The 26,788-nt window shown below is 49.4% G+C and overlaps 1 long non-coding RNA gene across 9 annotated transcripts in view; it reads left to right on the forward strand.

Annotated features, from left to right (window-relative positions):
* LOC121445145 overlaps positions 1-8,593 on the forward strand; it is a 41,181-nt gene extending 32,588 nt beyond the window's left edge. For 5 of the 9 annotated variants that reach the window (XR_005973876.1, XR_005973874.1, XR_005973890.1 and 2 more), the window contains 2 exons: positions 1,644-1,751; positions 4,598-5,280. This is a non-coding gene — a long non-coding RNA (uncharacterized LOC121445145). Of the gene's footprint in view, positions 1-55; positions 341-1,643; positions 1,752-4,597; positions 5,281-8,197 lie in introns of those variants that run through there. The other 4 variants (XR_005973892.1, XR_005973893.1, XR_005973895.1 and 1 more) reach the window with 3 other exon arrangements.
* The last annotated feature ends 18,195 nt before the right edge of the window (positions 8,594-26,788 follow it).

A 26,788-nucleotide genomic window follows, 5' to 3' on the forward strand; every position in this document is an offset into this window, starting at 1 on the left:
TCGGATTTCACAGTCGGCTCTTGTCTCAGACTTACAACTTGCTACGTCCAAACAGGGTTTCTGAAAGCTTGGGCTGATGAGATGTGCCAAGGCTGAGGACCTGGAAGTCTCCAGAACCACACAGGAAAGAGAGAACCAAAGTTGTGGGTACACAAATAAGGAAACAATGTAACTTTAAAATTTTAAAAGAAAGACAAACCTTGGCTACAGACTCTTGGATGAAAGTAAATTACTTAGACAGAGACAGACCCACACTGGAGCACTGGACTGAGCTCCCAAGGTCCCAATGAGGAGCAGAAGGAGGGAGAACATGAGCAAAGAAGTCGGGACCACGAGGCGTGCACCCACCCACTGAGACAGTGGAGCTGATCTACTGGGAGCTCACCAAGGCCAGCTGGACTGTGACCGAAAAAGCATGGGATAAAACCGGACTCTCTGAACATGGCGAACAATGAGGGCTGATGAGACGCCAAGGACAATGGCACGGGGTTTTGATCCTACTTAATGTGCTGGCTTTGTGGAAGCCTAGCCAGTTTGGATGTTCACCTTCCTAGATATGGACGGAGGGGGGAGGACCTAGGACTTACCACAGGGCAGGGAACCTGGACTGCTCTGTGGACTGGAGAGGGAGGGGGAGAGGAGTGGGGGGAGGGGTAGAAGGGTGGGAGGAGGGGGAGAAGGGTGGGAGGAGGGGGAGGGAAATGGGAGGCTGGGAGGAGGTGGAAACTTGTTTTTTGTTTATGTTTTTTTTTTCTTCTTTTCTTAATAAAAAAAAATTATTTAAAAAAAAAAAAAAAAAGAAAGTAAATTACTTGAGACATTTGAGCTCTGTGTTGCTAAGAAGGTGTTGGTAATGGGTGGAGGAAAGTTTGACCTGGTGGGCACAGTTGATGAGTTGTTGAACTTCTCAGACACTGTTGTGCTAGACACCAGTCTGCACACAGGAGGCTCCACCAACCCACTGCTTTTAGACCTCACCTCACAGAAGCAACTTGGATACCAAAATGTACATCACAGACATAGATGCTAGAATTTTTTAAGTTTAATTTAATTTTATTTATGCATTTATTCGAGAGAGGAGCTTACTACATAGCTGTCACAGGCTCTCCTGCCTCTGGAGTGCGGGATTAAAATCATGTACCACCATGCCCAGTCAGTTCTTTATTTCTAGACCCCACGGTGTTCCGTGTTTCTGGCAAGACTTTCCTGCTGAGCAGGCCCAGGTCCCTGTCCTGGATGAGTCAACCTTGGCTTTCTCTGCTGAGGACGATGTTTTCTCTTCTAAATCAGAGGTGTGCCTATGAACATGTTCTTTTTTTTTTCGGTTTCACTTTGGCACACCTGCTGAGTCCCAAGCTGAGTGTCTCTAATCGTGTTTTCTCATCTGGTAGAAAACAGAATACCTGGCTGGCGTCTGGATGAGACTTGCAGGCAGCTGAGAGGAGCTTCTCACAGGACTGTGTCCACAACAGAAGTTAGAACGCTTTCACTTGTGTGTGGGGTTGCTTCCTCTCCAGGAAGATAGCACTGGGAATGTTCAGGCTGACCATTGTCCCAAAACGGGGTGTCTCCTGTGAGGAATGTTCCATTTCCTCAGCAATGAAGGGGACTGATGGTCAGCACTGTGACTTTCTGTGTTGTAGGCTGCTTCAGTACACGTTCGTGGGGGACATATTTATGGTTCCTGATGACCCTCTGGGAAGAAACGGACCTCGGCTAGATGAATTTCTTCGAAAGGAGGGCTTTCTTAGGTATTTCTGTGTATCCCCTTGTATGTCAAAGGGTTTTTTATTTTAACCAAATGTTGTGCTTTGCAACAAATGCTGTCCTTGAAAACTAGAAATGGTATTTGAATGTCTTCTAGGCCGTAATTAGACTTAGCGATGTGTGACCCGTATAGAAGCCAGTCACGGAAGCAGCCCAAGGCTAATCTTCACTGTGGTCTTTTTCAGTGTTGTTTTGCCTGCCTGCCTGCCTGCCTGCCTTAGACTGTTTCCTCTGAGTCAGCAGGCTAAGCTCAAACTCTGATCTTCTGCCTCTGCCTCATGTGCCAGGGTCTAGGCCTGCCCTGTGTGGGGATCCTTCTCATTTTACTCTGAGAGCACACAGACATTCATGAGGGTCTCAGAAGAAGCAGGTTTTCAAGCTGGTGCTAACTTGTAGGTCACTGCTCCCCGGGATCTCTATGGGATGCTTTCCCATGCACTTTGTGCAGCCGTTTCTTTTGAGTGTCCAGTGCTGCCGTGAACTTGTGTCCTGCTCAGGAACCGCTGTGGGGGTGGGGTGAGGGCCCACAGCTACTGTTTACCATCTCTGCATGGGAAAGCCTGCTTGCTTTATTGTCTGCACTGAGGAGTAGAGTTTATGTCTACGGTAAGAATTCTCAGGTGACCTTGTTAACCACAGCCTCCTTCATGCTAACCTAGTGGCAGACCTTTGTTTTGGTCTTTTTATTGTGTCCCATATTTCCTGAATATTTTGTGATGAGAGTTTGTGGACTTGCTGTTTTCTTTGATCAGTGTGTTTATTTTCTCTATGGTATCTTCAGAATCTGAGATTCTTTCTTCTAACTCTTGTATTCTGTTGGTTATGCTTGTTTCTGTAGACTCTGTTTGTTTACTTAAATTTTCCATGTCCAGCCGGCCCTCTGTTTGTGTTTTCTTCTTTGCCTCCATTTCAGTTTTCAAGTCTCGAACTGTTTCCATTATCTGTTTGATTGTTTTTCCTTGGTTTTCTAGGGTATCATTCACTGATTTATTCAATTCTTCAAACTTTCTGTTATATTTCTCATCCATTTCTATAAGGGCGTTTTTTACATGCTGTTTAAGGGCATCAATCACTTTCATGAAGTCAATCTTTTCTACTTCTTCTTGATGAAGGTGTTCATGTCCTCCCGTTGTGAGGTCGCTGGTTTCTGGTGGCTTCATGTTGCTTTTCAGCTTGTTGGGCGAATTCTTGCCTTGGCGTCTGCCCATCTCTTCTTCCAAATGCTCCCTTATGGATCTTCTTTTACCGGATCAGGTCTCCTTGCCTACTCAACGCTGGCTCTCCCCAACGTTGGCTCTCCTGGCGCCGAGAGATCAGGTCTCCGTGCTGGTTGGGTAGGTCGCAAAGAAAGCACCTACCCTGCTTGGTGCAGGCAGGCGATAGAAACAAAGGGACTCCCGCCCACTTGGGTGCCCCGAGGATTCGGACCCAGTGCCCAGACAGGCTGGGCTGGGTGATGTTATGTGCCGAAAGAGGACAGTGGGGCCAAAGTGGGGAGGGTTCTGGATGGGAGCTGGGTGGGCTAGGAAGAAAGAGGCGGTATGCAGGGAGTGGAGGCCCTGCAGAGAGCCCAAGAAGGATAGGGGGCCAAGGAACCTCTGAGCTCCCCTTCCCAGGCTGGTGCCGCGGGGCCAGAAACTCACCCCAACGCTGTCTCTCCTGGCGCTGAGAGATCAGCCAGACCTTTGTTTTAAAACAAAAGTGAGCTATATTTCTGTGCATCTCCTGGCAGGTTTTTGCATGGGGTTGGTCTAGGTACCTAAAAGGAGAACATAGACTCTGTCCCATCTTTCAAGGCTGCTAGTTGGTCATTTGTAGCCTGAGCCTCTGGGATCATCAGTTTGAACTTGGTGATGCACCGCAGTGGGTTGATTTTCACCCAGGGATCTTCTTCAGTGGAGACTGACACACTTGGAAAGTCGTGGCCTTGTATCAATTCTCTGGGAGCCATTGGGTTTTATCACCTGTTTGAGGCGTTGACTCGGGCCAAGGACATGGCAGCCTGCTGTAGGCTTTTCCAGTCCAACCCCTCAACCCCACATCTTCTATGGGAAATCCTCATAGGATTTTAGGCCTCAAGGCCTGTGTTTGAGGCTGTGTGTGGGCCCCATGCTAAGCTGAGCTCCAGGTCAAACTAGAGGTGAATTCTTTGCTACCTGTTCCACTCCTTCAGTAGCCTGGTGGCAGGATCAGCCCTGGTGGTCCTTTTTCCTCTCACCTAGTGTCGTCTTCAAAGTGCTTGGTGGCCACTAGCTGTCACTCCTTCCTGAGGGGATGCCGCTAATGTTAATGGAGCTTTTGCAGGCTGTCAAGCTTCTGACATTGATGGCACTGTTAGCCCCAGTTCTCAGCTACAGATGAAATTGGTGGGAGTTTTTAAGCAGGACAGGTGTCCCTGGATGCTTAGACAACACCACATGCACAGACATTCAGAGCACACTTGCCCCACCCAGACCTCACTGGAGACAGGGATTCCAGGAGCCTCTTGGAGTTGCCTCTGCCCAGAGGGATTCCTCTCCCGAGTCAGCTGACACTGCCTAGAACAAAACCCTCCAGAGGAGCAGGAACCTTGTAGAAGCAACAACCTTGGCCCACCCTCAGATAGCAGACTGGGAGGGGCTGTCCATCCCAGAGGTGCTTGTTTCCTCATTGGTCTGGAAATGGTGCCGGGTGCCCTGTCAGCCACTCTGTGGGGGCTGATTTCACATCCTCTTGGCTCTTTGGCCTTCAGAAAACATGGAACTAGCTAGCATCTAGATGCTCTGTGTCAGCCTTACGTGCTTTCCGGGGTTTCTCACTGCCGCTCTCTCCATGGTCACTTTATCCACAGAGACATGCAGCCACTACTCAATGCCCTGCCAGATGTGGGCATGTTTGATCCTGGCTTCTGGAGCCCCAACACCCAAGTAGCCAACACCAGCTACCAGCCTCCATCCCGGAACCAGGGAGCCTTTTCAGGCCCTTGGCTTCCTCAGCAGCCCCACTTTACACCCCTGGCCACTGTTCCCAGTATGCAGCAGAACCTTCTCGTACCAGCACAGAGATCTTCCGCAGAGACCAGCGAGCTGAGGGCGGCCCTGCTGAAGATCTTCCCTGACTCTGAGCAGAAACTGAAGATCCTGGTAGCTCATCCATACATGAAAGACCTGAATGCCCTTTCTGCCCTGGTACTGGACTGAAGGCTGGGCTGAGAGCCCACTGCTGATGGGGACCAGAGGGAGCTGCCTACTGTGGAGTCCCGTACTGGGGAGAAGCTTTCCAGAGTGCACAGTGCTGCTCTTGGTAGGAGAAGGAAGGGATGTGTTTTATATATACAAAAGTCTGGATTTTCAAAGCCAGCTTTTTTCTATATATAAATTATGCTGCTATTACAGATTGAACATTTTCTGTAAAAGAAAAGTACATTTTCTGCCTGTTCAGAACTGTTTAATAGCAGTTACTCTTGAGTGTATTTACAACTTTATGTTTTTTAAACTATTTTCCTTAAAGCTGAAGAAAAGTTGACAAATGAATATAGTTAGCCTTTCTAAATAAAATTAAAAAATAAAAAAAAGGGAATTGCTTCCTTAAGGAAAGCAAGCCCTCTTAAAGTATATTTTCTTGAGGTGATCTGTCTGTCCACTCACGTGGTGTGTGCTCCCCTGCCTCCCTCCTTGGAGCTGGCCTGCTCCACTCTTCCAGGTCTTCTCAGCAGGCTGTCGTGAGAGTGGAGAAGTGGAGCCACTTGGTGCCTGCCTGGCTGTAGTCAGCGACAAGACAAAGTCAGACTCAGAAGAGCAGGGCGACAATTCAGTCCATTCAACCCCATCTTTCTTCCTCTCCGCTGGACAGAGAAGGGAAACGAGTCCCAGCATACTCCCTGATTGGCCCAGCTCCCTCCCCAGCTGAGGCTGCCATGTTCCTGATCTGATTCCACAGCTACTGTCACCTCAGAAGGTGAGGTAGGATTGGAGAGTCTGCTGAGGAACTCCCTTCTGTGGCCAGCATGAGTCCACAGCCCACAAGTGTGGGGAAGAATCCCATGTGGAGTTTGTACAGCTTTGCCAAAAAGTTTTCTATTCTCAAGGATGACCCAAGCCAATAAATAGCATTAGTAGCCCTGCTGTTCCCTCTTCTGTCTTTTAGAAATCTCTTAGGCGCTCTTCCTGAGTCTTTCAGTTATCTCAGTATCGCCTCTTCTGAGTGTAGCCTGAGTTCTGTGTCTGTGAAACATGTCCTGGTCATTCTTAGCATCTTGACTCTCACCTAGACCTTTTAAGGGCTCTGTGTTTTCCATCCATGTTGTGTCCCAGCCCTCATGGTCAATTCCACTGCTCTGTGGATTGTGTCTTTCTCCTGGTCTCACAGTTAGTGACTGAGGATGTAGTGCTGGTTGGTTCTCTGTGGTGCAGGGACTATGTAGATCCCAGGAAGCTGTCACCATGCATATACTTGGTTTCATTTGATCCCTGCATCCCTCAGGAGATGAATACAGAGTTTTCTAGGTGGTCACGGTTGTACTTCAGTCATGTTCTCCTGGATTCATTGACCATGTAACCTGCTGGGGAGTCATTTGTCATCTGTCACTTGGGCTTTTGAGACCTGCAGGCAGTGAAAGTAGAAAACAGACTTTGCAAGGTCCAGGAGTAGACTCACTACAGCCTTGTGCCCCAGCTTCTGAGCACAGTAAAGGTGCCAAGGTGGAGCCGTCCCCAGGACCTCCTGGTCTACTCAGTCCCAGTCCAGCATTCCCGGGAACCAGGAGAGTCAGGGTGCTCTGTAGAGCACAAGGGCCACATCCTGATGCTGGCAGGGAGCAAGGAGCACGAGCTTTCCCAGACTCTCCAGACAGATTGACTTTGTTGTGTAGCCTCTGTGTTCTTAGTATTGTTTCTGAGATACCTGCCCGTGTCCCCTTCCCCATATAGGAGGGAAGAAAAGTTGGAGGAAATTGAGAGGCATTATTACTGTGTAGATTATAATGTGAAATATAATTCTAGACTCTCTGTGAAATTCATCACCTTTAGGGGTAGCATCCAAATCCCACTTATCCAGCCACCGAAGGAAGCTCACGACCTGCTTCTCTGACTCATCCCAAGCTCTGTTGCTGTTAGGTGCTTGTAGATGCTGAGCCTCCACCCCCTCAGTGCCTCCACAGTGAACTGTGGAGTGTCTTGGCATTCCTCTGTATGTGGAGTGCCTCTGCCTCCTGCGTATCCTGACATTTGGGTGAGGTGGTCAACGTGGCCGAGGCTGATCATTTTGGTCATTGGTCAAGTATCTGATGCTTACAGAGATTGAAAGGATAAGTAACTAGTGTAGCTGATGGACTTCCAGCCGCTGTGCGCATGAGTGCATGTGTCGCAGGAGCTGTCCTGGTCCAGTGTGGTGGCACCATGGTTGGCAGGCTCAGCTTTGAGGCAGGATGGAGTTGCATTTACACAGGCTTGCGAATGTGTAAAGCAAAAAAGAAGACTCCACCCTTTCTTGCCACTGCCAAGTACTGAGTCCCTCCCCCTGGTAGGGGCAATGGCTGCAGACCCTGTGGCCTCTGCACCATGCTCACCCTGGTCCTAGCCTGCCTCTCGCATCTCTTCCAATGCATCCCCATCCTCAACACTCTGAGCCATCTCAGCTGGGTCCATTAGTTGCACTGTTCGCTGGCATTACCACCTTCCTGTTCCCTTTGATCCCTGAGGTTAAAACGCCCTGCATTTTGTTGCTGATGCTTTACTCCACCTTCCCACATTTTCACTCCCCAGTTTGCAAACTTGGCTTCTGCTCACCTCATGGGAGGAGCCTGGGCAATTACTGGTTGCCTTTTCATTGTTAATGTAACAGCTACAGACAGGGAGGCCATTGGCCTTATTTCTTCTATCTTCCTTCTGGATGCTCTGCATTCCTTTCTTCTCCTTGAAGGCAATCCTTAATGCAGTTTCTCCACAGGCGGCTCTAAAACTGGGCCACCCTTAGGACGCCAGTGAAAAGGGCAGCCCTTGCTAAAATGCAGCTTATCACACACCCTGAGGTGTGGGCTCTGCGGTAGAGGAAAGCCTGGAGGCTTGTCCCTTCCACACACCCTGAGTGGCTCCCAGTTGGTGGCCTGGAACTGCACTTTGAGAAGCTGCACTTATTGTAGGAGGTCACCGCTCCTTCCTAATGTCACCTTCAGTGGTGGTGACACTAATCCTGTCACTAAGCCTATGGGATCGTGACTCCCAGAACCTCAGGAGCTCGGCCTCCGTTCTGTCATCTTCTATCACGTATTCCCTTGTATCCTTCTTGGCCCTTGGCTTGCTACTGCCCCCCACTTCCCACAATCCCCCGTGACACTGTTCTCTCACGGGTCCCTCAACACTAGGCCACTTTACAACTCCCCTCTCCCAGACTCCAGGGAGCTCATTCAGGTTCATCAAGATGACCGTTTTTGTGTCCTCCTCCTCCTCTTCAGTGACCTACAGCTGCCACCAGAGCATCGAGTTCCTGTCCTCTGAGCTGAGCGCCCATGGCTGTTGCCCCATGGCCGTACTTCACTATCCACTGTCTATCCCTGCCACGATGCTCACCCGCCACCCAGATCTGGGTTCCCAGGGGCCCTATCCGTGCTTATTTCTCTTCTAGAAATGGCCCTCTGCCCTACAGCCCTCCTCCTCAAAGGCCCAGCCCTGAGTCTTGTGCCCTGAACAGAAGCAGCCCTGTGGTATTCTGTGACCCCCACAGCACTTGGTGTCTCGCTTCTGGCTCTTGCCTCTCCAGCAGGTGTAGCTGCAGCCAACTGTGTACTGTGTTGCCTCCCTCTAGACTATGAGCTCCTCGCGGGCAGGGACCCTATGGTCACTCTGTATCTCTTGTGGCACCTAACAGTGCCTTGCACTTGGTAGGTGCTCAATAAATGTCTGTTCAAGTGAACTGGAGGATGGTGCCTTCTTGATTGGGGGAATTTTGGTGATTGTGTTCCAGAGATGGGACCCACCTCTGTCAGGTGTAGGGGAGGCTTAGCTTGCCTGCTTCACTCTGCCCCCCTTCCCTAGGGCCTTCAGCACATGCCATCCTGGTCAACTTGCCCAGACCTGGAATCCTGACCAGATGGATCCGTCCAAAGCAGACAGTTGGCTTAGATAGACCTCACCTGCCAGTCTTCCTCGGAGATTTTGCCCATTGTGCTGGGAGCCATGTAGGATGCACCCACAACCATTAGTGCCATTTTCTGCCACGGGGAAGAAACATGAGCAAGAGGCCGGCCCTGAGTTCTGAGCTCACTTTGTCAAGGAGACCTTCCTCAGGTGTCAGGAGGCCCAGGATTCGCGAAGTGCGCCCTGATGCTGAAGCAGTTTCATGTTAGTTCATCCCATGAGATCAGGTGTCTACGCAGAGTGAAGCGCCTCCCTGTCCTTAGCAGAGCCTGGCAGATTGGAGAGCAAGCGTCCAGCTTGATGTTCAGGAAGGTCCCAAAGACTTGTGCTAATAATAGCCCACCAGGATGAGCACCTAGTCTGGGTGTCAGCATGCCACTCTGTCCTGCAGTCCAGGCTGTCCTTGAATTCACAGCAGTCCTCCTGCCTCAGCCTTCCAAGTGTTGGAGTTACAGGTGAGACCCATCGTGCTTTGCTCCACTGGTTTTGAGAACCAAAAGCAATTCAGCTTTCCATTGTCCAGACACGTGGTGCTGTCAGGACCAGGGGTGACTTCTGGGGAAGCAGCTGAGCCAGAGTCCTTCAGCCAGTGCGGAGATGCATCCCAGGGGCTGGACTTGCTCCTCCTGACTCCTCCTGTTTGGTGGCTTTTGCTGCAAATCACAGGGCTCTATGCTGCAGACTGTAGCTTCTAGGGTTTTGCTTGCCATCTCTCTCCAGATCCCCAGCTAGCCCCGCTCAACCGCACAGTCTGGTACCCAGACCTGGGTCAGACCCCTCCTCTGTCACTGCTCCCAGCAGAGGAACCAGACCTGTACTGCTCTGCCACATGTCTGGCTCCTGGATCAGGCTCAAGTTGCAACCTCCTAAACAGGCAGCAGGAAGAAGGGTCCTTCTGAGTGGCCCGCAGGAGCTGAAAAGGTTCTGTGTTCCCAGCTTCCCCATCTATAGGGGCTATATCAGCAAGTCACTTGGACCCTCTGAAAAGGGTTGGACACCCACGGAAAACAACCCCAATACCACCCCCACCCCCCATGGATACTTATGCTTTATCTGTCCCCTGAGACCCTTCTACCCAAAAGAAAACACAAGGACGGTCCTGAAGGAAGGAAGGAGGCGGTCAGAATGACACTCAGGTGAGTGTGTGGGCCCTGCACTGATACACCCAGTGCTGTGTGTCCTGGAGAAAGAAACCCAGGCTCTGGAAGGCTTGATGCTGATGTCTGTATGGGGTCGCATGATGCTGCTGTGTGTGGAAGGCTCGCTGCCCTCCCCAGGCTCAGCCAGCACAGCCTGTCTACCATGGTGACCCTGTTCTGCACTAAGCAGAAGAGTAAGCTGAGCAGAAAGTTCTCAGGGCAGGTGAGTATCAACTTTTTACTGGAGTCCGAGGAGAGGAGACTACCGCCTTCCTGCAGGCCTTTCCTTTTTCACAGAGAAGCAGAAATAGCATCTTGGGACAGAGCTGAGAAGAAATGGATCCCTCTGCTGAGATACCCCCTTAGGGGAGCAGAACAGAAGAAATGGATACCTCTCTGTAGTGATACTTAGTTTCTGTTTGAACCAATAAAGCTGGCCTGAAAATCAGGGTGCAGAGCTAAACTACTAGAGGTCAGGCCCTGGTGGCACACACCTTTAATCCCAGAACTAGTTGAGGCGAAGGTAGCGGGATCTCTGTTAGTTCAAGGCCACTCTGGGCTAGAGGAGATTGAATCTGTCTAAAAGAGAAACAGCTCACACAAATGTGATCCTAGTTCTTATGATCCCATGCCTTTAATCGCCGCACAGGGAGGTGGAGACAATAGGGATGTGGCTGGGAGGAGAGAGGAATATAAGATGGGAAGAGACAGTCTGAGGACAGGATCGCCCCTTTGGTTTGAACATTGGTCAAGGTAAAGGGTCTCTTTAGTGGCTGGCACACTGCTCTGATCCTTCAGCCTTCACCCCCTAGTATCTGACTCTGGGTTTTTTTTTTTGTTTTGTTTTTTTAAGAATAATTGGAATTTGTGCTATATACCTCTACTGGGAAGCTCCCTTGGGAGGGTGGAGCAGAGCTCAGCTGCCCCAGTGCTGAGAGAGCCCCAGGATTGGTGCATCTGGTGGAGAGACCACCCCTCCCCATACCCCAGCTTCAGGTAGAGCCTGACTTCCCAACAAGTCAGGATACCTTTCCCTAGTTGCCCGTGTCTTCTTTTCTGGGTGTACTTCTTGGATCCAGAATTCAACTTGATGATTCTCTTCTTGTTGGCCTTCCAGTGCGAATTTAGAGAAACAGTCTCCCATGAGTTCTGGAGCTCATTGGTTCTCCTAGACTCCATCCTGAGACTCTCAAGAGTAGGGATTACCACTGTGTGCTAGTGCTGCCGACATTATATGCGGGTGCTGGGACACAAACGTAGATCCCACTGTTGTCTGACAAGTACTCTGCCAACTGAGGAATCCCCCCCAACACAATCCCTAGTTCTGGTTTCTTAGTCCCTATGTTCGCCATGATTGTCACTCTGTTGGCTTTCATGAACTGGGTGTTCCTCAGAATGTAGAAGTCCATATCCCATTCCCCGTGGTGTCTGTCTATCCATGTTGACGTGACTTTGGTCTGTGCTCTGAAAACGATGATGACCCAACATGAAGAACAAAGTAGTTTTCTGCCTGTTGGTCAGAACTGTCACCAAAATGCTAGAGGTTTGGTTGCATGGAGTCAGCCTGTCTCCTAGCCTTCTCATTTCTGCCAGGGACTGTCTCTTCTGAGGCCCTCAGGGCCTCTGTCGCTAGTCTGTCTGAGCTTTGGGAATTGAAAGTGACCATGTGTGCATTGACATTTCTCCTCCTGTGATACTGTTTCTCCAGTTTCTGACGCCTCTCTCGGTGTGAATATCTAAGAGGGACCCAAGCTACACAACATAAGTGGCCAGCATCCACAGTAATTTTCAGTCCAGAGGAGAACCTTCTTTCACTTCCTAACACCAGGTCTTGCTGTGGGATAACCCTTCTGTATGCTATTGGCCAATGACAAAGCTGATTTGGCCTTTAACAAGGCAGAATCAATCTAGGTGGGAAAGCCAAACAGGGAGAAAGAAGGGCAGAACATGTGAGACAGGAGTCAGAAACCAAGAAACAAGACACAAGCAGACAGGTAGAGCCACGGCCATGGCAACACATAGATCAAACGAAATGGGTTAATTTAACTGTAAGAGATATTTAGTAATAAGCCTTAGCAACAGGACAAAATTTGTAATCAATACAACCTGAGTGATTATTATTATTATTGATTGTATTTCAAGACAAGGATTCTCTGTGTAACAGTCCATCTTAACTGTCCTGAAAGTAACTCTTGTAGAACAGGCTGGCCTCTAACTCACAGAGATCTGCCTCCCTCTGCCTCCTGAGTGCTGGGATTAAAGTCTTGCACCCCCACCTCCCAGCCTAGGGATTATTTCAAAGCTGCTACTGCATGGTGCAGTTCAGAGAAACCTCCGTTTCCAACCCCTCCATGAAATTTGTAAAATGGTTTCAGGATCACCTTAGTCAGGAAGTGTTGCTCCAGCATGCTTTAGTATCTGATACAGATTTGTCGCACTGGACAGATGAAGAGGGAGGCCAATACCTGTCATGTCAGCCCTTGGCAGTAGAGCAGAACGGGATGCTTGAGGTCACCATTAGACACGTAGGGCCCTCATTGAGCTTCAGAATGGGTCACTAGCCCTGTCTCAAAGAATCAAAAATCAAAATACTTTGAGACATACCAGTCCACAAAAGTTGAATTCATTCTTTCTGATTCTCCATTCTCTGTCCTGTCTTCCTCTCTCTCCCCACCCCCACCCCGTACTGTGCCTGTGTGTATCTGTAGCTCTTCTTACATGTACATGGATACACTTGTGTCTCTGTGTACACATACATTCCTTTAGTGTATATGCATGCGGAAGCCACAGGAAAACCTCAGTGTTTGTTCCTAAGACACACTCACCTTGTTTATTGACACAGGTCACTCATTTATATCCGGTCTGCTAGGCTGGTGGCCTTGACAGTGAGAGCCGGTCATCAGCAGATGGCTGCCTTGCCAGTGGTGGGATTCCAAGCATATGTCACCATTCCTGTTTGCCAACAGAGAGGAGGAAGACAGGAAGTCAGAAATCATGCTTGCCTAGCAAGCAGTGAATGGACATGTCTTTCTCAAGCTTCCTTTGCTTTTTCAGGGGACGGTTTCTCTGTAAACAGCCCTTGCTATCCTGGAACTCCCTTTGTGAACACGGCCAATCTTGAACTCACAAAGATCCTTCTGCCTCTGTCTCCTGAGTGTGCTTCCTTTGCTTTGGTTTTTATGTTTTCCCCAGTTGCTCTGATGTCCTTTTGTGTCTCTGAATTTCCCGAGGCAGGTCTGTGCTGATGGCTGGACAGCTGAAGCGGGGACATGTAAGCTGAAGCGGGGACATCTAAGCTGAAGTGGGGACATCTAAGCTGAAGGCACCTTCCCAGGCCTCTTTGTTTGTTGCTGCTGTTGTTTTTTGTTTTCTTGAGCTATAAAGGTTTTTCAATATGGTTGGGCTTTACATCCCTTTAGGCTTCCTTTTCATTTGGCCATCCCCAAAACTGGTTTCTTCTCTCCAGTGAGAGCCCTGAGACCATGTGACCTTGAGCACAGAACACCTTCCTAGCTTCAAGGCAGTCAAGAAGCATCGGATGTGGCCATGCTGCAGACGTGACGTGTCTGTGTGCTTCAGACACAGCTACCAATGAGACATAGGTGCCCTGAAGCACGGGCTGCTACCAGAGTCAATGCCAAAGCCTTGTGGGAAATAGTTCTGAAAACTACCAGCCACAGTGAAATCAAACAGGATTAGAAAATCCTGGCTGAGAAATTGAGCTGCAATATTTCAATTCACTTGGGATTGGATATCACAGGTTTATATCAACGTGAAGAGGTGGGTCAGTGTCAGGGTCTAGCCCCAACATAAATTATCTCCCTGGGCCAGTGAGGAGGGGTAGGAATAGTTGAGACACAGTTCACAGGGCAATATCAGGAGGGAGTCCCAGGATTCATTCAAATCCTAAAGATCACCCGTGTTTATTTTCCAAACAGCTTTTATATCAAAAGGTAAACTGAGGGGGAAGTTCATTCACATTCTGTTTTGGGGTAGGGGGACTAAAGTTACTTCCACAAATATGGTTGCTCTGTCAGGCAGCCTGGATTAACACTTCCCAGGTGATCTCCATAATGGCAAAGAAAGAATCAGAACAATATTAGCATATCCTAATCTTTTTTTTTTATTTGAAAAGTAATTGTTGTTTTTAGCACCTAAGAGTCCCTTTACATTGTATCTAAGACAAGAAAAGGAAACCACATGTCATTATTGTACTTAATCAGAATGTAAGAAATAGTTTTCTTAAAACTCTGGTCCCTTAAGATGATTATTTTAATTATTCTTTTTTTTTTTTTAGGATGGCAACATCCTGTCTGGAAGTCATGTGACCTTCTGTGTGGCCAGGTATGAGCTGGCCTGTAAATTTGACTGCCATACAATGTAGGGCCTGTATAATATTGCTCCATGGGTCAGGATAAAAATCAAGTCAACATTTAATAAAGTAATAAACAGAGGAATTTATTTATTGAATAATAAAATAATAAAGATAAATTTCTCTTTCTGGCCTGGGATTAGTTCTTTCGCGAGTAGAACATAGTCCTGATGTGCCAACACCAAACAAAAAGTAGCAGTGGGTTCCATACGACCGTGGCGTTGTTGGAAATGCTGCCACGGCTGTTCTTCATAGGTTCAAGCAACTTGTGATTTTCAGCAGAGTCATCCGAGGAGACAAAAATGAAGTTGAAACCACAGTTATGTAGGAGCTTTTCTCTAGAATGCTGTGGACAAAATCACAGTTATCACAGGTTGAGAAATTGATCCCGCACATAAGAACAATCATTTATGAAAGATGAAGCCTTCACCCATGTTCTTTCTATTCCCTTTTCTTCATGCCTCCCAACTTGTGTGTGTGTCTGGGTTCATATGTGTCTTCTGGAGCACTGCCTGTGCCCACTCCTGTGTGAGTAGGAGGGGGTCTCAAGCGTCATACTTACCTTGCTTCCTGAGACACTCTCCTTAAACCCGTGACTTGTCAGTAACTCTAGACCACCTGTACAAGGATGAAAAGGGGACTTCTCTCTTCCACCTCCACAGGGGTAGGATGATATGCTCACACTGCCCTTCAAGGCTTTTATGTGGCAGCTGGTTCTGAGCCCACGCCCTCACGTTTGAAGACCAAGCACTTGGTGGAGTGAGTTACTCCTGTCACTAAGAGAGCAATTTCATGGCTACATTCTCATGATATCTCTCAGAAGCCAAGTGTTGTCAACAGAACAAATGAATAATTGACCCTGTGTGGTGGTCAATCCCCTGTTGGAGCTCTGGATGGGAAGCAAGAAAAGCTTGTGGCTGAATGTGTTCATGAGTGCCTGCAAGCTAAGGACAACAAAAGTTGTCCATTTCCTGCCATGGTAAGCAGCCTGGGGATCAGGAAGTTTGGCCAAAAAAACAAACAAAACAAATCACATGGTTTTTTGACTTGTGTGAAGATGAGCAGTGTGGATTTTCTGTCTGAAAGGGGCAAAGAAGCAACCACATTCAACCACATTCACTTTGAAAGGAAGTGGCCTGGCTTTACTGGATGGTGTCCCTAATGGATTCTGTAACCTTGTCTGTCAGGGACAGATTTCTTTCACCTTGGCCTGGCTAGACAGACTTTGCTTGGGGAGAGCTGACCAGATATGTGAGTCCCATTCTAACCGTCCATGGTGCTCAGCCTGAATTCTCTGGCCACCTGCCCACCTGCCTCCCATTCAGCTTCCCCATGACAGGAGACAGATCATGATGTCAGAGTCACACAGAGTTTACTAATCCCCCTGCTTTCCAAAGTCTCATGAGAAAACTGAGAAAATCGCCCTTTGCTTGCTTAGATGGCTTTCCCAACACAAGGAGCTGATTGGCAGGGCACTCCCTAAACTCCATGGTGCCCTGCGCTGGTCCAGGACTTATGTTCATGTTGACTACTGTGTCTGATAGTCGGGGGCAGGAAGACACTAACACTGAATGCCCCGCCTCTTTCAGCAAGTTGGCAGAGAGGCTGTAGCATGGGTTAGTTGACGGGCTGCCACTGTGGTCAGGCTTCCATTGTCACATAAGGCAGACCACTGATGGTTTTGTATGTTGTGTCTCCCAATGAGGATTGAGGGGTGTGCCTGTTATTTGTTCTTTTTCTGAGACTATCTAGCCCATTCTGACCGTGTGAGGTGGTCACAAACATCCAATTGGGTGCAGAGAGGCAAAAAGGGCTCCTCTAGGTGAGGGGTTCCACAAAAGAAACTTTGTTGTGGATAAAACTGAGTGTAAGGGTCTCTTCTGTCTTCCAGACATCTTAATGGTAGTGCAGGTTTGCAAGTTTCAAGAGAGACAGTGGTGTCATCTGCTCTCTGAGAGTGCAAGGAGAGCGGAAGGGTGGGCACAGCGGCAGTCAGAGCTCAGGGCGATGCTACCCACGAGTTTCCTCTCCCCATCCTGGTTAGTATGTGGCTTAGTCTGAATGAGAATGGCCCCCATGGACGAACATGTTTGGATATGGAACAGGAGGTATGGCCTGGAAGGAGGAAGTGTCAGTAGGGGATCACAGAGCTTTAAGGATTCTAGAGCCAATCCCATTCCAAATAACTCTCTCTCCCTCTCTCCCTCTCTTTCTTTATATATATATATATATATATATGTCTGTGTTTATGTGTATATACGTATATATCCCTCTCTCTAATCTCTCTCTCTCCCTCTACTCCATATATATTCTCTCTAATCTCTCTCCTTTCTCTCTCTCTCTCTCTCTCTCTCTCTCTCTCTCTCTCTCTCTCCCCCTGTGGCTTGAGAATCAGTGTCAGCTATCACCTCCAGCTCCAATGCCATGACTGTCTGCCTATTGCTAGATTCCCATCAGGATGTTTATGTGCTGTCCCCCTCTGCAACTGTGGACCCCTAAGTAACATGCTTTCTCATGTGGCCGTGGCTACAGTGCTTTGTCAGCAGAATGGACAAATTCAGTAAGTGAATGCTAGAATAGGTATCTGTCTGCACCAAGTTCCTATCTCAAAGGCCCTAGGGTATCTGGCAAATGGTTCATGACACAGGGAGACAAGTGTCAAGCCCTCCTCAGGATGACCTGCTGACCCATTGCACCATCAATACCAGTAGAGTTCGGCACTGTAGGCTGCCACAGAGACTTGTGTGTGCAAGCTGTGCTCAGCAGTGGCCGAGGGAGTAGACTGCTATTTGCTAAGCTGATACAACGTCCATATTCAGAAAGACCAATGCCAGCATTCTCAGCAGTCATAAGAAAGCCCGATTCATTGGTGGACTCCATCAAGACCAGGCTTCAGAAACTCATCTTCCACACAGAGACACTCAGAGGACTCAAATAATTCATCACTTCAGTGCTTCTCAACCTGTGGGTCTCAACCTCTTTGGGGATCGAATGAACCTTTCACAGGCTCACCTAAGATCAGAAACAGGAGCAAAGGTAACTGTTTTTTTTGGGGGGGGGTCTCCACAACACGAGGAACTGTATTAAAAGGTTGCAGCATTAGGAATATTGAGAACCACTGATCCAAAAAATCCCCTCAGACAAGAACCCTGGATTCCCTGACAGCTGGGAAGCTCTCGCTGACACAGAGAGCTGTTCACAACCTGCATGGTAACCATGAGGATTCTGCAGACACCTCACTCAGCAAGAATGTACACAATAACACTGGCTGACACCTTGTAGCTCCATGACAGTGACTGTTCCCCCAATCTAGACCCCGGATGTCACCACTGGACACAAAGCCGTCCAAGGAGGCTGGCCTTGTCCAGCCCTCTCAAGTCCTAGTTACCTTTTCACAGTAGCCAGAGAAGTCCTGGAATTTTAGTCAAAGGGAAAGAATCATTCACTGGGATAAAAATACTACCACGGTTTCTGAACTGCTGGAACATGGGAAGGGCAGTGTGGACCCTGGTGGCAGGAGGCTGTGAAGAAAAGGACGCAGATTCTTCCAGATCAGCCTGAGGTTGGTTAGAGCAGAAAGAGGAGGAGGATCCTGGGAAGGGGTTGGTTTGAACCCCCTAGGGAGGCATGGTCTTCTGTTCCCGGGAACCCATGCCCTGAACCCTATATATCTCTTCTCCAGGGAGTTTCTCCGGATCAGTCCGCCCAAGGTCCCTGTCCCTGCCCTACATGCTCATCTCTTTCTTCTCAGCTGCCTGGCTGGAACTGCAATTTCCTATGGGCAGACTCCTCTCCTTCCCTAGTGTCTTACTGATTTTCTTCTCTCTTGCCTTGTCCCACACACCCCTCTCCTCCCCTCTGCCCTGTACATGGACTTCTTTACAGCTGGTCATCGATAAGGATCTTCAAAAATTAGGGGACGACTTGGTGAAGACCCCATGTTGTGTGGAACATGAAGTTGCATAATGTGGATTGCAGAAGTTGGAAGGCTGGCTCTTTAAAATGGGGTGGCCGTGTGTCCGACTTTTCTGTCCAGCCATAGTGCTGGGACAAGTATCAGCTTACCTTATGGGAGCTAATAGCTCCCACTGCAGGGAGAGGAGGGGTATAGAGCTTGTCCTCATGTGTCACAGCGTGTGTCACAGGGCATGATGTTTTCGGGTACAAATAGCTCTATAATGTTCTGGCCTGGCCCCCTCTTGTGGCTGGTAGGCCACACCAGGCCGAACGAGACCCATGGTTTAATAACCATGGCCCCAGGCCTGTTCTTCAGACCTTGAAAGGAGACACAAGCAAAGGACTCTGTTAGTGACTCTGACATAGGCAGGACTCAGCACTGGGCTAGCCTCTTGTCCCACAGCGCTCTATGTGATTCCTCTTGCCTAACCTGATCTCCCTTCCCCAAGTCCAAACCCCTCTCCTTCCCTCCACTGCCCCTGGTTGCATCCTCTGCTTGTCTGCTTCAGGCTCAACTTTCCCAGAATCCATATAAAGGGGCAGAATGGGAAAGCTCCTTCTAGGGTCACAGACATTAGGGTTCGTGTCCTCTAAATGGTGCCGCGTATCCGTGGCAAAAGCAAAGATGAAATACACAAGAAGTCACTGGGCTTGTCTACCTGGTCTCACTGGAACTCCATTTCCCACATCTCCCTGTCCCTCACCTGGGGGTTGGGGCTACTTCCGTTGTGGTGAGGAGGCAACAGAAGAAACAGCAGAAGAGACGATGGATTTGCCTCCTCAGCCCTTTAAGGCGCCATCTCTTCTTCCTCCTGTCGGGGTTCTCGTTATTCTCGCTATGCAAGTTGTCATCAATTGGGCTGGGCAGAATGCCCTCGGATTCTTCACGTTCTACCCTCCAGATCGGGAGAACGTTCAGGGACTCCTCACTCTCCCAGGGAGGGCCAGAGATAATGATGACTTCAGGGTACAGACAAGGAGGCACAGGACCACCAAAGCTTACATCACATTCTGTGTCCTGGCTTGGGCCATCACCGATGGTACCCTCACTCTCCCTGCTGGGGCCAGGGCCCGTGTTGACACCAGGGACTCTATTCTGGCTCTCGGGAGCACAAGAGGCTTCATCAATTTCTATGTCGTGGCCTGGGCCATGGCCAATGGTGGTCTCAGTATCCCTGCTGGGGCCAGAGCACGTGCTGACACCAGGGACTGTATTCTGGCTCTCGGGGGCACAAGAGGCTTCATCAATTTCTATGTCGTGGCCTGGGCCACGGCCTATGGTGGACTCAGTATCCCTGCTGGGGCCAGAGCCCGAGCTGACACCAGGGACTGTATTCTGGCTCTCGGGAGCACAAGAGGCTTCATCAATTTCTATGTCGTGGCCTGGCTCATGGCCTATGGTGGTCTCAGTATCCTTGCAGGGGCCAGAGCCCGTGCTGACACCAGGGACTGTATTCTGGCTCTCAGGGGCACAAGAGGCTTCATCAATTTCTATGTCGTGGCCTGGGCCACGGCCTATGGTAGACTCAGTATCCCTGCTGGGGCCAGAGCCCGAGCTGACACCAGGGACTGTATTCTGGCTCTCAGGAGCACAAGAGGCCTCACCAATTTCTATGTCGTGGCCTGGGCCATGGCCTATGGTGGACTCAGTATCCCTGCTGGGGCCAGAGACCGTGCTGACACCAGGGACTGAATTCTGGCTCTCGGGGGCACAAGAGGCTTCATCAATTTCTATGTCGTGGACTGGGCCATGGCCTATGGTGGACTCAGTATCCCTGCTGGGGCCAGTGCCCGAGCTGACACCAGGGACTGTATTCTGGCTCTCGGGAGCACAAGAGGCTTCATCAATTTCTATGTCGTGGCCTGGGCCATGGCCTATGGTGGTCTCAGTATCGCAGTTGGGGCCAGTGTCCGTGCTGACACCAGGGACTGTATTCTGGCTCTTGGGGGCACAAGAGGCTTCATCAATTTCTATGTCGTGGCCTGGGCCATGGCCTATGGTGGACTCAGTATCGCAGTTGGGGCCAGTGCCCGAGCTGACACCAGAAACTGTATTCTGGCTCTTGGAAGCACAAGAGGCTTCATCAATTTCTATGTCGTGGCCTGGGCCATGGCCTATGGTGGACTCAGTATCCCTGCTGGAGCCAGTGCCCGAGCTGACACCAGGGACTGTATTCTGGCTCTCGGGAGCACAAGAGGCTTCATCAATTTCTATGTCGTGGCCTGGGCCATGGCCTATGGTAGACTCAGTATCCCTACTGGGGACAGTTCCCGTGCTGACACCAGGGACTGTATTCTGGCTCTCGGGAGCACAAGAGGCTTCATCAATTTCTATGTCGTGGCCTGGGCCATGGCCTATGGTGGTCTCAGTATGCCTGCTGGGGCCAGAGTCCGTGCTGACACCAGGGATTGTATTCTGGCTCTCGGGGGCACAAGAGGCTTCATCAATTTCTATGTCGTTTCCTGGGCCACGGCCTTTGGTGGACTCAGTATCCCTGCTGGGGCCAGAGCCCGTGCTGACACCAGGGACTCTATTCTGGCTCTTGGGGGCACAAGAGGCTTCATCAATTTCTATGTCGTGGCCTGGGCCATGGCCTATGGTGGACTCAGTATCTCTGCTGGGGCCAGTGCCCGAGCAGACACCAGGGACTCTATTCTGGCTCTCGGGAGCACAAGAAGCTTCATCAATTTCTATGTCGTGGCCTGGGCAATGGCCTATGGTTGTCTCAGTATCCCTGCTGTGGCCAGTGCCTGAGCTGACACCAGGGACTGTATTCTGGCTCTCGGGAGCACAAGAGGCTTCATCAATTTCTATGTCGTGGCCTGGGCCATGGCCTATGGTGGTCTCAGTATCGCAGTTGGGGCCAGTGTCCGTGCTGACACCAGGGACTGTATTCTGGCTCTTGGGGGCACAAGAGGCTTCATCAATTTCTATGTCGTGGCCTGGGCCATGGCCTATGGTGGACTCAGTATCCCTGCTGGGGCCAGTGCCCGAGCTGACACCAGAAACTGTATTCTGGCTCTTGGAAGCACAAGAGGCTTCATCAATTTCTATGTCGTGGCCTTGGCCATGGCCTATGGTGGACTCAGTATCCCTGCTGGGGCCAGTGCCCGAGCTGACACCAGGGACTGTATTCTGGCTCTCGGGAGCACAAGAGGCTTCATCAATTTCTATGTCGTGGCCTGGGCCATGGCCTATGGTAGACTCAGTATCCCTACTGGGGACAGTTCCCGTGCTGACACCAGGGACTGTATTCTGGCTCTCGGGAGCACAAGAGGCTTCATCAATTTCTATGTCATGGCCTGGCTCATGGCCTATGGTGGTCTCAGTATCCGAGCTGCGGCTAGTGCCCGTGCTGACAGCAGGGACTGTATTCTGGCTCTCGGGAGCACAAGAGGCTTCATCAATTTCGATGTCATGGCCTGGGCCATGGCCTATGGTGGTCTCAGTATCCCTGCTGTGGCCAGTGCCCGAGCTGACACCAGGGACTGTATTCTGGCTCTCGGGAGCACAAGAGGCTTCATCAATTTCTATGTCGTGGCCTGGGCCAAGGCCTATGGTGGTCTCAGTATCCGTGCTGTGGCCAGTGCTCGAGCTAACACTAGGGACTGTATTCTGGCTCTCGGGAGCACAAGAGGCTTCATCAATTTCTATGTCGTGGCCTGGGCCATGGCCTATGGTGGACTCAGTATCCCTGCTGGGGCCAGTTCCCGTGCTGACACCAGGGACTGTATTCTGGCTCTCGGGGGCACAAGAGGCTTCATCAATTTCTATGTCGTGGCCTGGGCCAAGGCCTATGGTGGTCTCAGTATCCCTGCTGGGGCCAGTGCTCGAGCTAACACTAGGGACTGTATTCTGGCTCTCGGGAGCACAAGAGGCTTCATCAATTTCTATGTCGTGGCCTGGGCCATGGCCTATGGTGGACTCAGTATCCCTGCTGGGGCCAGTTCCCGTGCTGACACCAGGGACTGTATTCTGGCTCTCGGGAGCACAAGAGGCTTCATCAATTTCTATGTCGTGGCCTGCGCCATGGCCTATGGTGGTCTCAGTATCCCTGCTGGGGCCAGTGCCCGTGCTGACAGCAAGGACTGTATTCTGGCTCTCGGGAGCACAAGAGGCTTCATCAATTTCTATGTCGTGGCCTGCGCCATGGCCTATGGTGGTCTCCGTGTCCCAGTTGGGGCCAGTGCCCGTGCCGACACCAGGGACTCTATTCTGGCTCTCGGGAGCACAAGAGGCTTCATCAATTTCTATGTCGTGGCCTAGGCCATGGCCTATGGTTGTCTCAGTATCCCTGCTGTGGCCAGTGCCCGAGCTGACACCAGGGACTGTATTCTGGCTCTCGGGAGCACAAGAGGCTTCATCAATTTCTATGTCGTGGCCTGGGCCATGGCCTATGGTGGTCTCAGTATCGCAGTTTGGGCCAGTGTCCGTGCTGACACCAGGGACTGTATTCTGGCTCTCGGGAGCACAAGAGGCTTCATCAATTTCTATGTCGTGGCCTGGGCCATGGCCTATGGTGGACTCAGTATCCGTGTTGGGGACAGTGCCCGTGCTGACACCAGGGACTGTATTCTGGCTGAGGGGAGCACCAATGGTGTCTTCAAAGCCTGTGCTTTGGCTTGGGCTCAGGGCACACAGTAGATGGAGGCCTGACTGGATGGTGATGTTGCCCGTCTCCTGGATCTCAGCCTCTTCGCTGTCATCCTCCATATCTAAATCCTCTATGCAGGAGAAATAATCTTCCGAATCACTGTCAAGGACAGTTTCATATGATGAATTACTCTCCGTTTCCTCAGAATAAATCTGTGGGGCCGAAAAACCTGGCCAGCTCTTATGCCACAGGTTTTCCGTTTTCTCCTCCATGGCCCCCACCCTGACAGGTGGGGGAAGGGACCACCACAAGAATCTAGAAGTTAAAAGACAAAACCAGGTCTTGAGAAGAAGTTTGTGGCTCTCAATGTCTACATCATGAAAATCATCAAAAAAATTAGCTATCTCAAACCTCCTTATGATACATATTGGGGTCAGAGGTTAAAAAGAAAATAAATGCCAACCCAAACCCCAAAACAGTTATGAGAAAGCATAAGAAATATTAGAGATGAAATAAGTGGTTCCTTAGAGTTTGAATCAAAGACCAAAGAAACCAAGATCTGGTGATTTGAAAGGATGAAGTCTGACAAACCCTTGACCTGCGTCACCCAGAGAGAGGATTCAAATTCTTGAATTGTGAGACAAGACATGAAGTATGAAAGGACAAGTAGGACCTAGGGAGCCCTGCGTGTGTGTGGTGTGAACTGACTACAGAGTTGATACCCCTGTAAGCAAGAGATTTCTTGAGTCATAAAGGAGACACTCACATTGATAAGATGTTATTAAACCTACATAGCACTTGCTGCCTTCTAGATACTCCACCCTGGGCATGAGGATCAATTCTGGATGTTACAAAACATACAATGTGATCAATTTAGGGATGATATGGAAAGAGAAACACAACTTCTGCTAGCAAGGACATCCCAGGACCAGCAGAGTGCATGATGGGTCTTTCTGCATAGCGGAGACCAGTGTTCCTCAGAAGCTTCAAAAAGATACTAGGAAAGATCATTGCAAACACAGTCTTGAAAACCAGTATAACCCTGAGGCTTAACCCATAACAACAACAACAACCACAACACACACACACACACACACACAGGCTTGAGTATACTCCGATGTTCTTGAGGAATATCCACTTGTACATCTGTTATCAGATTCCTTGCTTCTTCACACAAGTTCAAACAATACATGACAGCTAGGATGTTTCCTGTTCACAGGGAATCCTAGGACAATTCTATGGGGAAACTAACAAGCATGTAAGGAGATCAAGTGAAGAGGTCCACACTTGGCCACAAAAACATCAACTTTTGTCATTCTCTGAAGAAGAAATAGACATGAGCTTCGTACTGCAATGCCCTCCCCCCTCCCAGTTCCAGAGAAATGGTGACTAGAGCTATGGATCAGTAGCTCAAGCTTTAATTGAAATGGGGGACTTTGGGGCACACACAAGGGACAGCTGTAATGTCACAGAGCAGATGAAAATGATCCCAGGTCGCTGTTTACATCTATAGAAGTGTTACAAAGGATTTTTTATTTCATACAGATATGGTTTAAAATAAGAAAAATGAAACCAAAGTAAAACATGGCAAAAAAATTTAAATGGAACAATTAAATAAAATGAACACATAAGCAGAAATCTGTGCCTCAACAAAAAGCATTGAGTGTATGTATCAAAAAGAACAACTGAACACAAAATCCAGCCAACAAAGAGGAAATATCCCAATGTCAAGGTCCAAGAGGTTAGGAGATTCCAGTTTATCAGGTCAAGTGTAGAAGTCCGGTGCTCTCTGTCCAACAAGAGTTTCTCTGCAGCATCAAGACAAACTGCAGTCGGCTGCGGGGCCTTATAGGAAGAGATTTCAATAACTTCTCACAAAGGCTTTTTGTGATGTCACAGTAAGGAATGGACCAGTAACAGCAAAGAGCCCAAAAGATGATTCTCTACCCTGCTCCAGGGACTGCATAACTTTTGTCAAGGCTGTGAGCAAATCCCCAACAAGATATAGCTTAAACAGCAAAGAGTAACTCTCCTCTCAGGCTCTCAGGGGACAGGGAGGGATGGCAGATGAGGAGCTGGGGACTTGGGAAGATAAGTCTGAAGCAGTTGGGTGCATGCCTTTGGCAGGTCCGTGGTGCATCCAGTCACCCAATTTCTCCTGAGGCCCTGGACTTTTATGATTTCCCCAAACTGCACCTCCTGCTAGACCAGGCATTCAGACATACAAGAAGGTGTGAGACCATTCCTATCGAACCTGAGCAGGACACTTTGACTTTAAGAATATAGTAAGCAGGTAACATGGTAACAAGGTAACAAGTGCCATAGTAACAAGGTGGACAGACTCAGCAACTCTGTGCTGACCTTTGCTAGGGACACGGGTATGGACTAGTTAGAGAATGAACCCATGGTCTGTCCCAGTGCCCTTTGCACTAGGATGCTAAAGTTCTCTAAGTATTCTGATGACTACAGACATTGTCTCCACACTTCGCATATTCCATTCCTTTATCTAAAACTCATATAGATGGTCATCTAAAGGATGCTAGCCCTCCCTGACACTGGGATGCTGTAATGAAATGGACTGTACCTCATGGTACACATGACAGTTTTTGGTCTTTTTTGCAGGGCGTTGGGGTGCAACATAGCAAGTGTGGATTTCTCCTAAGACTGCATTGGTTTTCTCACTGTCACGACCAATTCCCTGAGAAACAGCAACATTTGTTCCATGGGTTGTGCTATGTCTCAGACTCTCAGAGGACAGGGAATCCACGTCTGGGGACTTGGGAAGATGGGTCTGAAGCATCTGCTTACATGGCTTTGTCATGTCCTGTTGCCTCTAATGACTCAATTCCCCCTGCTGGGTTCCACCACCACGGGCATTACAATGTCCTGAACAGCACCCCCAGTTAGAGACCGGAAATCCAGAGAATTGAGACGCTGTGAAACCTCTCTCTCACAACCTTGAGGACATTTGGACTTTAATAACAGCAGCAGTAACAACAAGAGTGGACTCAGCCAGCTTTGGACTAGCCTGGGTTAGAGACAGGCTATGGACTAGATAGTGAACACACAAGTTTCTTCAAAGTCCTTTTCACTCAGACCCTCAAATTCTGTGATGACTCCAACTACTGCAGCCATCTTCCTCTCCACCCTCAGGACACTCAGCTCCTTTCCCTTAAACTCGTAGTTATGGGCACCGAAAGGATGATGGCCTGTCTCTGACACTGCGAGGCCACGAGGAAACTGTCGTCCCTCAAGACTTTCCAGAGCGTGGTCTGTTTAGTGAGTGGCGTGGTGGGCAGGAGAAGAGTCTCTACATGGTAAGGGGATTTATAACCACAGGGAAATGCCAGGGGAAGTAACAAGTGTATGCTCCAAGTGCACAACCAAATCAAATCCCTTATCTTTTCAGCTAACTTAACAAAAGTTAAGGTAAAGAAATAAACCGATGTATGAAATGTCAAAGATGAATGTGTAGAGAATAACAGAAAACGGTTGATGATGAAATAAACTGAAGCAAGGCATAAACTAAATCTAAGCCAAGTCAGTCAAAATTCAGGCACAAACCCGACCCCACTGGGAAGCGCACTCACGATATTCAGGTCAGTTTTGATCACAGATGTTAAGACGCACACTAAAAATCAAAATCTATAAAAATCACGGTCTACAGCAAGTTCTTCGCAGCTAACGAATGGTTTCACCGCAGCCTAAGAACAAGGTCTAGGCCCAGCTGGGGCCTAATATAGGCGGGCCTCTCTCATTCATCACAATGGTTCCTTGTGAGGTCATGGAGCCGTGCACCAATCACAGATGACCAGAAGCCAGCATAGCTTTAGAGTTCTTTGCTCA

Source organism: Microtus oregoni, unplaced genomic scaffold (genome assembly GCF_018167655.1).
Source record: "Microtus oregoni isolate MIOR12 unplaced genomic scaffold, Mior012 000003F_ref0000135, whole genome shotgun sequence".
NCBI classification, from domain to species: domain Eukaryota; kingdom Metazoa; phylum Chordata; class Mammalia; order Rodentia; family Cricetidae; genus Microtus; species Microtus oregoni.